Source organism: Aegilops tauschii, chromosome 6 (genome assembly GCF_002575655.3).
Source record: "Aegilops tauschii subsp. strangulata cultivar AL8/78 chromosome 6, Aet v6.0, whole genome shotgun sequence".
NCBI lineage: Eukaryota > Viridiplantae > Streptophyta > Magnoliopsida > Poales > Poaceae > Aegilops > Aegilops tauschii.
Window position 1 is genome coordinate 232,429,724 of NC_053040.3, and position 14,472 is coordinate 232,444,195.

Below are 14,472 nucleotides of genomic sequence, written 5' to 3' on the forward strand. Positions count from 1 at the left end.
TTAAATCTCAGGTGTTGCCTGACTTCGTCGCCGAATGGATAGAGGCCAAACTCCCGAAAGAGTACGGCACGTATTCCAACTGGGTGATGCACTTTGATGGCTCTAACATGCTAGCCGGACTTGGGGCTGGTGTCGTCTTGACATCCCCCACAGAAGACACAGTTCGTTATGTGCTCCAAATACTGTATACATACTCTAACAATGCAGCCGAATATGAGGCCCTATTACATGGTCTCCGAATGGCTGTCTCCATGGGCATACAATGCCTCGAGGTGCGCGGGGATTCAAACCTCATAATATCCCAAATAAACGAAGAGTTTGATGAAAAAGATCCGAAGATTGCGGCTTACCGCAACGCCGTACTCAAAATATCAGCTCGGTTTGAGGGGCTCGAGTTTCATCACGTGGCTCGAGAGAGTAATCAAGCAGCGGACATCCTTGCTCGCATGGGCGCTAAACGGGACCCCCTCCCACCTAACACCTTTGTGGAAAGGCTCTTCAAGCCATCCGTGGTGTGGCAGGACGAGAGCGGCAACACTGGTCTGGAGCCTATCATACCCCCAGATGCCGAACACAGTCCCGATTCATCGGGGGCTCGGGCACCAAAATAACACCTTCGGCTCACGAAATCATGGCTGTAATTGCCCCGTGGACCGAGCCTTTCCTCGCCTACCTTACTAGGAATGAGCTCCCTGGGATCAGACTAAGGCGCGTCGCATCGTTCGACGCTCGAAGGTGATGCAGAGCATCCTACTATCATCCCCATGGACCTACCATCGTCTCATCAAGAGCCAAGAGGACCCATGACACGAGCACGAGCTTGAGCTCTCGAGAACGAGGTGACTTCCTTCCTTAGTGATATCACATATGATCCACTCGAGACATGGCTACTACCTAAGTCCGATATGCTATGCATGATCAGGTGTCAAGAGGAGTCTCCCGAAGATGCATGTGAAGAAGGACAAGCCGCCAATTCCATGGATGAAGAGAACCAACGGAAGAAGGCAAGTTCACCTTCCAGGCCCCGGACATCCGGCCAAGGCCCCGGACATCCGGCCCCTGGAGCGACCACATCAGCAGGAGCCCTGCCGCCCACGTCTACAGGGCCCGGACATCCGGCGTCCAGCCCGGACATCCGGCGTCCAGCCCGGACATCCGGCCCGAGCCCGGACATCCGGCCAGAAGCCCGGAAATCCGGCGCCACGCACCAGAACCTACAGAAGCTATCGTCGTCAGCCCGGACATCCGGCCCCCTAGCCCGGACATCCGGCCCCTCCCGAAGGCCCGGACATCCGGCCCCTCCCGAAGGCCCGGACATCCGGCCCCTCCCGAAGGCCCGGACATCCGACTCCGCCTGTCTGCGCACAGTAAAGGGCCGTGGCCCATGTACCTCTTAGCCCTCCTAGACTATATATACTCCATCCCCTTCCTCTTTCTAGGGTTAGCATTGGTTTAGCTCATATGTGAGATAGAGCATTGCTCATCCATTACGGATCTACTCCACGAGAGAGACCGCGGCCCCTCTACGGAGAAGATCACCTTGGATTCAAGACCCCCTCTTGGGTGGCCCCCATCAAGACCTCCTTACAGAGAAGAACCGGTTACCTTTGTATCGTCCTTTGTTGGACTTGGATCTTGTATCTTACCTTTGTGTTCATCGATCTAGCGCATGTGTGATCTATTCTTGTTGGTTGAGTGATTTCTCTCGTGTTCCCCTCGTGTTTCTCCTCGTGTTCATCGCGTTCTTCGTAGGGATCCGCTCCTTTCGTGAAAGATTGGCCATCTAGGGTTCCACCCTAAACCATCTTGGTATCATGAGCAACGTTGATCACGATTTCGGAGCCCCTCTCTTTGTTTTCTAGCTTGATTTTGTTCTTTTCGTCCTAATCCAAAAATTTCGCCACAAAAATAGCCCCAATTTTTATTTGTGATTTTTTGGTGTGATGAAGTTTTGTTGGATTTGATCCACGGATTTCGTGTGTTGCAGGTAGATCTAGCTTTTTCCCTTCTTTTCCCCAAATTCCATCCACAAAATCTTCTGAATTTTGCCCCGGATTTGACCTCTCCACGCGGTGTTCTTCGAGTTCATCCATGGATCCCGAGCCCGGACATCCGGCCCGACCCGGACATCCGGCCATCAACCCGGACATCCGGTCCCTCACAGCATCACTTCCATCCTCACACCGTTTCCCACCTAACTCACGCCAAATTTTGTCCCGGTGCCCACATACGCTTCCGCATACCACCACCACTTCCGCATAGCACCACCATAGCCCTTCCCGCTACCAACTCCGACAATTTTGACCCGTTTTGCTTTGAGAATTTGAGTTGTGGTTTCCGTGTCCTATTGTGTTTCGGCTATCTAGGTACGGTTCGACATCAACATCACCACCGCTCATCTTCGCCAAGGACTACTACGAACGGCTACATCACAATTGTGGTATCAACCTCACCTTGGTATCACTTTGGTATCGTGATATCATCATACTCTCTTGCATTTGCATTGATAACCCCATAGCCTTACTTTTGCGTCGCTTACCCATCGAGACTAGCCTTTGAGTATTGCCGGCAACGTGACTTGTGCACATTAGTGATCATACTTCCCATAGCATACATACCATCATCGTGTTGCATATCTTGGTATCATCTCTTGTGTCACAAAGTTGTCATCGCATACACAATTGCTATCTTGGTTCGTGAAGCATTGCATGAGAAAAGAGCTCAAACAACAAAGAGCCAAACAAGCTTTTAAGCAAAAGAGGAAAGATAAGCAAAGAGCTTATAAGCAAGAACCATAGCATCATACAACATTAAGATTGTCATACTCGATCATCTTGGATCAAAGCATAGGAACATCATACATATAGCATAGTTGGGATAGAAGTCGTTACATTTTTGCTTAATAGGTTGTGCACAAGTTCGTATCCGCCTATTGTGCAATCGTGCTAGCGTCTCTCTAGTGTTGTGCAACAAGAGCATCTTGGTGGATTCCACATTTTGGCTCACCCTTGGTTGCACAACCCCACATTATCTATTTGCGTGTGTGTTTCCGTGTACCATATCTCGCTATTGGTCTACTTGTTGCATTTGCAAATTTGCGAATCCTTTCCAACATTATTGAGTCTCACTTACAATTGCATCAAATTTTGTGCCACCATCCTAACCAAGCTCCACCATAAGATTTTACTTGTGTATGTGTGAGAAACCGACAAGAATTGGTACCAATTGTGCTATTTCCTTGCTACACATTGGAGTGATCTTTGATCCATTTTCAACATCGGTCAAGGTACATTTGGTATTGGTTCTTCTTTTTCTCCCACTCACATATCTTTGTTTGGAATGATGGATAGGCCAAGTACTTCTACCAACCCACTCTTCTTGGAGCAAGACGATGACATGTCATCCTACGTCACCAAGACTCAACTATTTGGTGCACACCGAGCTTTGCATCAAGAACAACTTGCTTTGGGCGACCGCATCGACAATCTCGCCACCGACCTACGACAATCCGAGCAACGTACAAGAGACTACTTCGACACATCCATGAGTTCCCTCAAAGAAGATATCCGAACCATGATGGTCCGCTCTTCTACAACTTCGTCCTCTTCAAGACGGAGCCGCTCAAGTCGACACTCCGACAACACCCTCTCCGATTCAAGTACACCGACATCGAACACTCTTCGTCGTGCCGCGCGTCAAGACCGTCAAGCTAACCACAATCCTCTACATGACACCGACTCTCAAGAGCATCGACATCGTCAAAACCAAGCTACATTTGCGCAAGCACAAGAACGGCAATGCCAACGACAACAAGAATAAGAGGAGCGAGCGCGACAACATCAAGATGCACAAGATGCCGAGGCGCAACATCAAGAACAACAACTACGTGAAGCTCAAGCACTTGAGGCGCAACGTGCCCTTCAAGATTCAAGTCGTGTCGTAGCCAATCGAGGCCAACAAGCTCGTCTACATCAAGAAGCACTTCTCGACGAAGCTCAAGAAAGGATTTACCAAGCACGTGTGCATCGACAAGCTCCTCGTCAAGGTCGACAAGCTCCTCCTCAAGAGAGACAAGAACATCAAGTCCATCGAGAGCAAGAAGACAATGGACCCCCTCCTCGCCAAGAGCAACATGAGGTCGAAAACCCTCCTCGCCAAGAGCAACATGAGGAAGACAACCCTCCTCGCTAAGAGCAACATGCGATTGTCAATCCTCAACGACATGGGCGTCATCATCCCCGACCCCAACACAATGAAGAGCAACGACATAGCAAGCTAAAGTTCACCATGCCAAAGTTCACCGGAAGCAATGACCCCGAAGAGTATATATCTTGGGCATTGAAGGTTGACAAAATCTTCCGCTTGCACAACGACGAAGAAGAGAAGAAGATCGCAATGGCATCCCTTGAATTCCAAGACTACCTCCTCATTTGGTGGGAACAAGTCACTGAGCGCCGAGCGGCAAGACGTGAACCACCCATCACCACTTGGGCACAAATGAAGGATGTCATGAGAGCACGATTCGTGCCAAACTACTACAACCGCGACCTCTTCAAGAAACTCCAACAACTCAAGCAAGGAACCAAGAGCATTGAAGAGTACTACAAAGAAATGGAGATTGCCATGATACGAGCCAATGTGAAAGAAGATGATGAGCAAACTATGGCACGTTTCTTGAATGGACTCAATCACCCTATCAAGAAGAATGCCGACTTCCAACCATACTCGAACCTCATCGATCTAGTGCATCAAGCTACCAAAGTGGAACGACAAGTACAAGACGACTTCAAGTATGCCAAGTTCTCATGCAAGTCCTACGGCTTCTCCAACACCCAAGCTTCAACGACTCCAACACCTTCTACCTCAACCAAACCATCTACAAGCAATGGCGACAAGTCAAGTTACAAGAAGACTTCGACAAGCTCAAGTCGTCCTCCTACTACTAGCAACTACAAGCCGAAAGCTTCATCAGCATCTACTCCAACCGATGAGACCATCAAGACAAGTTCCATCAAATGCTTCACGTGCGGAGGCCGAGGCCACAAGTCTTTTGAATGCACAAACAAGTGCACCATGATCCTCAACGACGACGGAACCTACGACTCACTGAGTGAAGGAGAAATGGAAGCCCTTGAGCAAGTGGCCATGCACCGACAAGTGAAGAACGTCGATGAAGATGATCAAGTCTTTTGCGACGAAGATTCAAGTCCCACTCTTGTTGTCTCTAAGGTCTTGACTCTTCAACATCAACAAGACGAAGATCAAAGATGCCATATCTTCCACACAAAGGCCGGCAACAATGGAAGGTCTGTCAAGGTCATCATCGATGGAGGGAGTTGCCATAACTTAGCAAGTGAAGAACTATGCTCCAAACTCCAATTGGTCAAGATGAAGCACCCGCACCCCTACAAGGTTCAATGGCTAAGCGACACCGGCACCATACAAGTCGAGCATAGAGTACAAGTCTCTTTCAAGATCGGCGCCTATGAAGACACTTTGGAGTGTGATGTCCTTCCGATGACCGTTTGCCACCTCCTTCTTGGACGGCCATGGCAATTTGACCGAGGTGTCATCCACAATGGGCGTACAAATCACTATAGCTTCAAGATGAAAGGGAAGGAGTTTGTGCTACGTCCTATGTCTCCAAGCCAAGTGCTCGCCGACAAGCAAAACACCCATCGTGGAGAGAATAGTGAGAGAGCGAACCACCAAAAAGAGAGTGAGGGCCACAAGCCCAAATTGAGTGCCTCCACGATGAGCGACAAGCAAAACTTAGTTCTCTTTGCCACCAAACGTGAGATGAGAGAAGTGTGTGAGAACCCATCAAGTGTCTTACACTATGTCCTATTGTCCAAGGACGAGGCACCAAAAACTAACACCTCTCACGATCTACCTTTAGTGTTATCTTCTTTATTGCAGGAATTCCAAGATGTTTTCCCCGATGAGCTACCTCCGGGTCTACCTCCACTACGAGGCATTGAGCACCGAATCGACCTCATCCCCGGAGCACCACTTCCAAACAAGGCCCCATACCGCATCAACCCCGAAGAAACCAAAGAAATACAAAGGCAAGTAAAGCATCTCATAGACCATGGACATGTGCGTGAAAGTTTGAGTCCTTGTGCCGTACCGGTCATTCTTGTGCCAAAACGAGATGGTAGCTTTCGCATGTGTTCCGATTGTAGACCTATCAATGCTATCACCGTTCGCTATAGGTACCCCATTCCATGCCTTGATGATATGCTTGATGAACTTAGCGGTGCCACTATCTTTTCCAAAATAGATCTTAAAAGTGGTTACTACCAAATCCGCATACAAGAGGGTGATGAATGGAAAACCGCTTTCAAAACAAAGTTTGGTCTATATGAGTGGTTAGTCATGCCTATGGGTTTATCGGAAGCACCCGGTACTTTCATGCGTCTTATGCATTATGTGTTTCGCCCTTACATTGGTGAATTTGTTGTTGTCTACTTTGATGATATCCTTGTGTTTAGCAAATCTCTCAAAGAGCATGTCCACCTTCGCACCGTGCTACAAACTCTTCAAAAAGAGCAACTTTATGCTAATATGGAAAAATGCCTCTTTGGTGTTGATAAGCTTGTTTTCTTGGGTTTCGTAGTATCTTCTAAGGGTGTTCATGTTGATGAATCTAAGATCAATGCTATTAAAACTTGGCCCCAACCAACCAATTTGCAACAAGTGCGTAGTTTTCTTGGTTTAGCCGGTTTCTACCGTAGATTTGTGAAGGATTTTAGCACCATCGCTTCACCTTTGCATGCTTTGAGTAAGAAAAATGCACCGTTTGTTTGGGGAACATCCCAAGATATCGCTTTCAATGAGCTTAAGAATTTGCTTGCTCATGCTCCCGTGCTTGCTTTACCCAACTTTGAAAAACCTTTTGAGATACATTGTGATGCTAGTGGTAATGGTATAGGAGGTTTGTTAACACAAGAGAAGCGCCCTATTGCTTATTTTAGTGAGAAACATTCCGGAGCGCAAGTAAATTATCCCATCTATGACAAAGAGCTATATGCTTTAGTGCGAGTTTTGCGTGAATGGGAACATTACCTCCGCCCTCATGAGTTTATCATCCATACCGACCATGAAACGCTTAAATACCTTAAGGGTCAAACTAAGTTGAACAAGCATCATGCTAAATGGAGTGAGTTTATTGAGTCTTTTCCTTATGTCATCAAGTATATTAAAGGTAAGGAAAATGTTGTGGCAGATGCGCTTTCCCGTATATGCATGTTTGTTACTCAACTTGAATTGTATGTCATTGGTTTTAAGCACATAAAAGACTTCTATGAGCATGATCCTACATTTGCTATTGCTTATGCCAAGTGTTTGAAGCATACTTCTTGGGATCGATATTACCTCAAGGATGGTTATCTTATGAGAGCTAACAAACTTTGCATCCCCGAGTCTTCTCTTCGTTTGTTAGTTTTGCAAGAATCTCATGTAGGAGGACTAATGGGACATTTTGGACACGACAAGACATTCGCCACGCTCTCCAAGAACTACTTTCGGCCTAAGATGTTTCGCGACGTCAACCGCCTCACCAGCCGATGCTCTACATGTCGCAAAGCTAAGTCTAAAGCCCAATCTCATGGCCTTTACATGCCACTTCCAATGCTTGGTTTGCCTAGAACTCGAAATGGCAAGGATACCATTTTTGTTGTTGTGGACCGATTCTCCAAAATGGCTCATTTCATTCCTTGCAACAAGATAGATGATGCTTCACATGTTGCAAATTTGTTTTGTAGGGAAATATTACGCTTTCATGGAGTGCCAAAGATGATTGTCTTGGACCGCGACGTCAAGTTCTTGAGTTACTTTTGGAAGACCTTGTGCGCCAAGCTCGGAATCAAGCTTTTGTTCTCTTCGGCATACCATCCACAAACCGACGGCCAAACGTGATGAGGACATCAATACCATTGTTACACCCACAGCCCCTACTACTACATATACTGGACCAATTACTAGAGCTCGCGCACGCCAATTAAATTATCAGGTACTTTCGTTTCTTGGTAATGATTCTAATGTTCATGAGAATATGATGCTGCCTAAATTGGATACATTTGTTTGCTTACAAATGAAGGGCCTGGCATGGATAAGAGGGATGAACATTGGAGCAAGAACAAGCATGGAGTTGATGGCATGCGCAAGGGGAACAAGAACAAAGTTACAAGTGATGATTTCAGGACTTTGAAGCCACCATAATGAGTGCATGAAGCCTTGGATGAAATATACAAGATGCCACTTCATAAACTTCATCCAGAGGCTATTCTAGGTGCTGCGTCACCTTATTATTGGGCCAGGCCCATGTAATTTCGAATACATAAGTATAGGCTGTTTTCAGAGTCTGTATGTGTGGGGAAACAAGAGATAGGGTTGGTTTCAGACCCCTTCCCCAAGGGCCACGAAATTCCCCCCTCTTCCTCCATATATACAGCCCTTAGGGCACCGTTTAGACTTTGGGTTTTGTTTAGATTAAAAGTTCGCCATAGCTGCAACTTCGCGTACTTCGTTTGTGTTCAGCGACCAGACCAAGGCGTCACAGAACCCCACCTTCATTAATAAAGCTTTCCTCTTATATTCGCAATATCCAGATTGCAATCTTAGTTTCTTGCTTGTTCTTCGTTTGCTCATAGGAAACAGGCCCTCGTGGTCAGGTTGATCGTGCTCCGGCGTTGTCAATAACCCTCGGAAGTTGGTTTAGCGATTGCTAAGGCGCGACGCCTCGCACGTTCGTAGTCGGATCGTGAAAGTCGACTCCCACAGAAAACGATAGCCACCATCTCATCAAAACATCAGGACACCTTTGCCTCTATGAAGTGGTATCAGATTTCCAGGTTGCTCGGTGAGATTTTACAGTTTTTCGTAGTTTAGATCGAGTATGTTCTTCATACCTATAGTTCACGAAAAAGCCAAAAAAAATTAGGGTTAGTTCATCTTCTCCGAACCAATTTGAGCCTTTGCATAATCTTTTCTGTATTTGCTTTGCTGAATTTGCGGTTGCATCGTCGTGTCAAGTTGCTGGTCCTAGCGTCTAGTACTTTAGAGTTTCGAGTTCTGTTCACAAGTTGTCACGCCGCCGCCGCACCATCATCGTCACCGCTGCCATATACCACCATTGTCATCACCGCTGCCATATACCACCACCATCATCAGCGCTGCCATATACCACCATTGTCATCACCGCTGCCATATACCACCATCATCATCACCGCTGCCATATACCACCATCGTCATCACCGCTGTCATATACCACCATCGTCATCGCTGCTACCATATACCACATATCCACCGCCATCACGCTAATCCGAGTCCACCTCCATCACAGATTCGCCACCAGTCCGTGTTCCACCATCCTGCATATATCCGCCACCAGTCTGAGTTTCCACCAGATTCATCTCCACCATCAGTCCTAGTCCGAGTCCAGTAATTGTTGCTTTGTTCTCGATTTCCAGATCACGCGATACTCTGAGTCATGACAGAGTAGGACTCCCCAACTTCCGAGCCATCCATAGAAGAAAAATAGTTCCAGTTTCCAAAAAAAAACTAAGTCTGGAAAATTCTGGCTAGGCACTTTTTAGGACATTTGTAGACTTTTTCGAAAAAATTTGTTGCGGAGCCAAAAAAAAGAGGAAAAAAAGTGAAAAATGAAAAAAAATTCAGAGTGTGCACCTCCCTTGTTTACGTGCAGTGCCGTGATTTTGTTAGTGTTCTAGGCTCGCGTCTCTAGTACGGTCTAGCCTAGGACCAGCACAGTACCGTCGTTGAGCGTTTATTCAGCTTTGCATATCTGAATTGATTATTGCTGACCCTTTTTGCTACCATATTATAAGCCTTCCCAGCTCCACATACATCTACGTCGTGCGTTTGACTCTCCCTGGTAATCGCTCTATCCAAGCTTTGAGAGTTTTGACTACAACGGTTGCTGGTCACCACCTGCTGCTTGGTAAGAACTGGTAAGAATTTGAGATTTGCTTGACGGATTTGTGACACCCACCACCACCACCACCACTTGTTAGTCGTCTGTAGGATCATATTCTTCTGTGTTTCTATTGCTGCTAACCATGCCAGGATCACAAGCAGACGAGATTGACTGGGAGAATTTACCGAATAAGGAGCTTCATGATAAGTTTCAGCAAATGATGACTGAACAGGTGCAAGATGTGCTGAAATTTTTTGAAGAGGCCATGGAGAATATAACTGGCCTTGAGAAGACGTTTGATACAAAGCTCGATAACAGATTTAATGAACTGCTTGCACGTCTTCCACCACCGGCTGCACCTGCCGCACCTCTGCCACAACAACAACAACAACAACAACGACGACTACCTCCACGTCACGAAATAGCCCTCCGCCGAGCGAGCCGTGTCCTTCTTCAGCCTGGCCAAACTGTTGGTGCTGCTGTTGATACTTCTGTGGCTCCTGCAGCTGATGCGGAGGATGATTATGCGGGAGATTACGAGGATGAGGTTGATCAAAATTAGAACTACGTGCAACCACCAGGTCGTCCACATGCAAATAATGGCAATGGTAGGGCTCTCCCTCAGGTACGAGATCATGACCATCTCCCTAAACTGAAATTGAATATTCCACCATTTGAGGGTAGATATGTTCCTGATATATATCTTACTTGGGAGTTAGAAACTGAACAACGATTTACATGTTTACAATATCCTGAGGAGAGACGTGTTCCTGCTGCTGTTTGTGCTTTCACGAGCTTTGCATGTGTTTGGTGGTCTGAACATTGTAGATTATATCCTATTCCAGCTACCTGGGCTGCTTTGAAAACTGCTATGTGTACTCGTTGGGTTCCACCATATTATCAACGTGAATTAATTCAAAAATTGCAGCGTTTAAGACAAGGAAAAAATTATGTAGAAGAATATTATCAGGAATTAGAAATTGGCATGATTAGATGTGGTATTGTTGAGGAGAATGAAGCTATGCTTGCACGTTTTATGGGTGGATTAAATAGAGACATTCAGACCATTCTAGAGTATAAGGAGTATAATAATATCACTCGTTTATTCCATCTTGCTTGTAAAGCTGAACGTGAAGTGCAGGATCGACAGGCATTGGCGCGAACTAAATTTTCTGCAGGTCGACCTTCATCATGGACACCACGTGCATCCTCTACTTCCACTGCACCATCACCTCCATCAGGTGCCACCTCCAGTCGTGATACAAGAAAGCAGGCACAACCACCACTCTCTGCCAAGAGCACACTTGTGGGGCCTGCGCAGAGCTCTTCTTCTTCCATGGCGTCAACAGGGCACACAAGTGATATTATTTGTCGTCTTTGTAAGGGAAGAGGACATTTTGCGAGAGAATGCAAATCTCAGTGTGTGATGATTGCTACTGAGGATGGTGGGTATGAGTCCGCTAGTGACTATGATGAGGAGACTTTGGCTCTTATTACACATGAAGAACACGGTGGAGATGATTCTGATCATGAGATGCAATACATGGCTGCTGAAGATGCTGACAGGTATGAATGTTTAGTTGCTCAACGTGTTTTGAGTGTGCAGGTTACACAAGCTGAGCAAAATCAGAGGCATAATTTGTTCCATATAAAGGGAGTTGTGAAGGAACGTTCTATTCGCGTCATCATAGATGGAGGGAGCTGCAACAACTTGGCTAGCATGGATATGGTGGAGAAGCTATCTCTCACCACAAGACCACATCCACATCCTTACTACATCCAATGGTTCAATAACAGCGGCAAGGTTAAGGTAACACGTACTGTTCGTGTGCATTTTAGTATCTCTACATATGCTGATTATGTTGATTGTGATGTGGTACCTATGCAAGCATGTTCCTTATTACTTGGTAGACCATGGCAATTTGATAAAAATTCTGTACACCATGGTAGAAACAATCAGTATACTCTTGTTCATAAGGATAAAAATATTACTTTGCTTCCTATGACTCCTGATTCCATTTTGAAAGATGATATTAGTAGAGCTAATAAAGCAAAACAGGAGAAAAATAAGAGTGAAAATCAGATTGTGGCGAAAGAATTTGAGCAACAAATGAAGCCTAATAATAAACCATCTAGTGTTGCTTCTGAAATTAAATTGAAAAGTGCATGTTTACTTGCCACCAAATCTGATATTGATGAGCTAGATTTTAGCAAATCTGTTTGCTATGCTTTTGTGTGCAAAGAGGCATTATTTTCATTCGAGGACGTGCCTTCCTCTTTGCCCCCTGCTGTCACTAACATTTTGCAGGAGTTCGCCGATGTCTTCCCACAAGACGTGCCACCGGGATTACCACCTATTCGAGGGATTGAGCATCAAATTGACTTAATTCCCGGCGCATCGCTACCCAACCGTGCACCATACCGTACCAATCCAGAGGAGACGAAGGAGATTATGTGTCAAGTATAGGAGCTGCTCGACAAAGGTTATATACACGAATCTCTTAGTCCTTGTGTTGTTCCTATTATACTAGTGCCTAAAAAGGATGGTACGTCGGCATCAATAATATTACTATTCGTTATCGTCATCCTATTCCTAGGCTAGATGATATGCTTGATGAATTGAGTGGCTCTACAATATTCTCCAAAGTTGATTTGTGTAGTGGATACCATCAAATTCGTATGAAATTGGGAGATGAATGGAAAACAGCATTTAAAACTAAGTTTGGTTTATATGAGTGGTTAGTCATGCCTTTTGGGTTAACTAATGCACCTAGTACTTTCATGAGACTAATGAACGAAGTTTTACGTGCTTTCATTGGACGATTTGTGGTAGTCTATTTTGATGATATACTGATTTATAGCAAATCTTTGGAAGAACATTTGGAACATTTACGTGCTGTTTTTATTGCTCTACATGATGCACGTTTGTTTGGTAACCTTGGGAAGTGCACCTTTTGCACCAACCGAGTATCTTTTCTTGGCTATGTTGTTACTCCACAGGGAATTGAAGTTGATAAAGCCAAGATTGAAGCTATCGAGAGTTGGCCGCAGCCCAAAACGGTCACACAAGTGAGGAGTTTTCTTGGACTCGCTGGTTTCTATAGGCGTTTTGTGAGAGATTTTAGCACCATTGCTGCACCTCTCAATGAGCTTACAAAGAAGGATGTGCCTTTTGTTTGGGGCACCGCACAGGAAGAAGCCTTCACGGTATTGAAAGATAAGTTGACAGATGCTCCTTTACTCCAAATTCCTGATTTTAATAAGACTTTTGAGCTTGAATGTTATGCTAGTGGAATTGGATTAGGAGGTGTGTTATTACAAGATGGAAAACCTGTTGCATACTTTTCTGAAAAATTGAGTGGGCCTAGTCTGAACTATTCTACTTATGATAAAGAATTATATGCTCTTGTTCGGACTTTAGAGACATGGCAACATTATTTATGGCCCAAAGAATTTGTTATACATTCTGATCATGAATCTTTGAAACATATTAAAAGTCAAGCTAAACTGAATCATAGACATGCTAAATGGGTTGAATTCATTGAGACTTTCCCTTATGTAATTAAACACAAGAAGGGTAAAGAAAATGTTATTGCTGATGCTTTATCTCGTCGCTATACTATGCTTTCACAACTTGACTTCAAAATATTTGGTTTGGAGACCATAAAAGATCAATATGTGCATGATGCTGATTTTAAAGATGTAATGCAGAATTGTAAAGAAGGAAGAACATGGAACAAGTTCGTTATTAATGATGGCTTTGTGTTCCGTGCTAACAAGCTATGCATTCCTGCTAGCTCTGTTCGTCTTTTGTTGTTGCAGGAGGCGCATGGAGGAGGATTAATGGGACACTTTGGCGTGAAGAAGACGGAGGACGTACTTTCTACACATTTCTTTTGGCCAAAGATGAGACGAGATGTTGAGCGTTTTGTTGCTCGCTGCACTACATGTCAAAAAGCTAAGTCACGACTCAATCCTCATGGTTTATATATGCCTTTGCCAGTACCTAGTGTTCCTTGGGAGGATATATCTATGGACTTTGTTTTAGGTTTACCTCGAACAAAGAAGGGGAGGGATAGCATATTTGTTGTCGTGGATAGATTCTCGAAAATGGCACACTTTATACCATGTCATAAAAGCGATGATGCTGTTAATGTTGCTGATTTGTTCTTTCGTGAAATTATTCGCTTGCATGGTGTGCCAAATACTATTGTTTCAGATCGTGATACTAAATTTCTTAGCCACTTTTGGAGATGTTTATGGGCTAAGTTGGGGACTAAACTGCTTTTTAGTACTACTTGTCACCCCCAAACTGATGGTCAAACTGAAGTAGTCAATAGAACTTTGGCTACTATGCTTAGGGCTGTTTTGAAGAATAATAAGAAAATGTGGGAAGAATGCTTGCCTCATATTGAATTTGCTTATAATCGTTCGTTGCATTCTACTACTAAGATGTGCCCTTTCGAAATTGTGTATGGTTTCCTACCTCGTCCACCCATTGATTTGTTGCCTCTTCCATCTTCGGAGAAGGT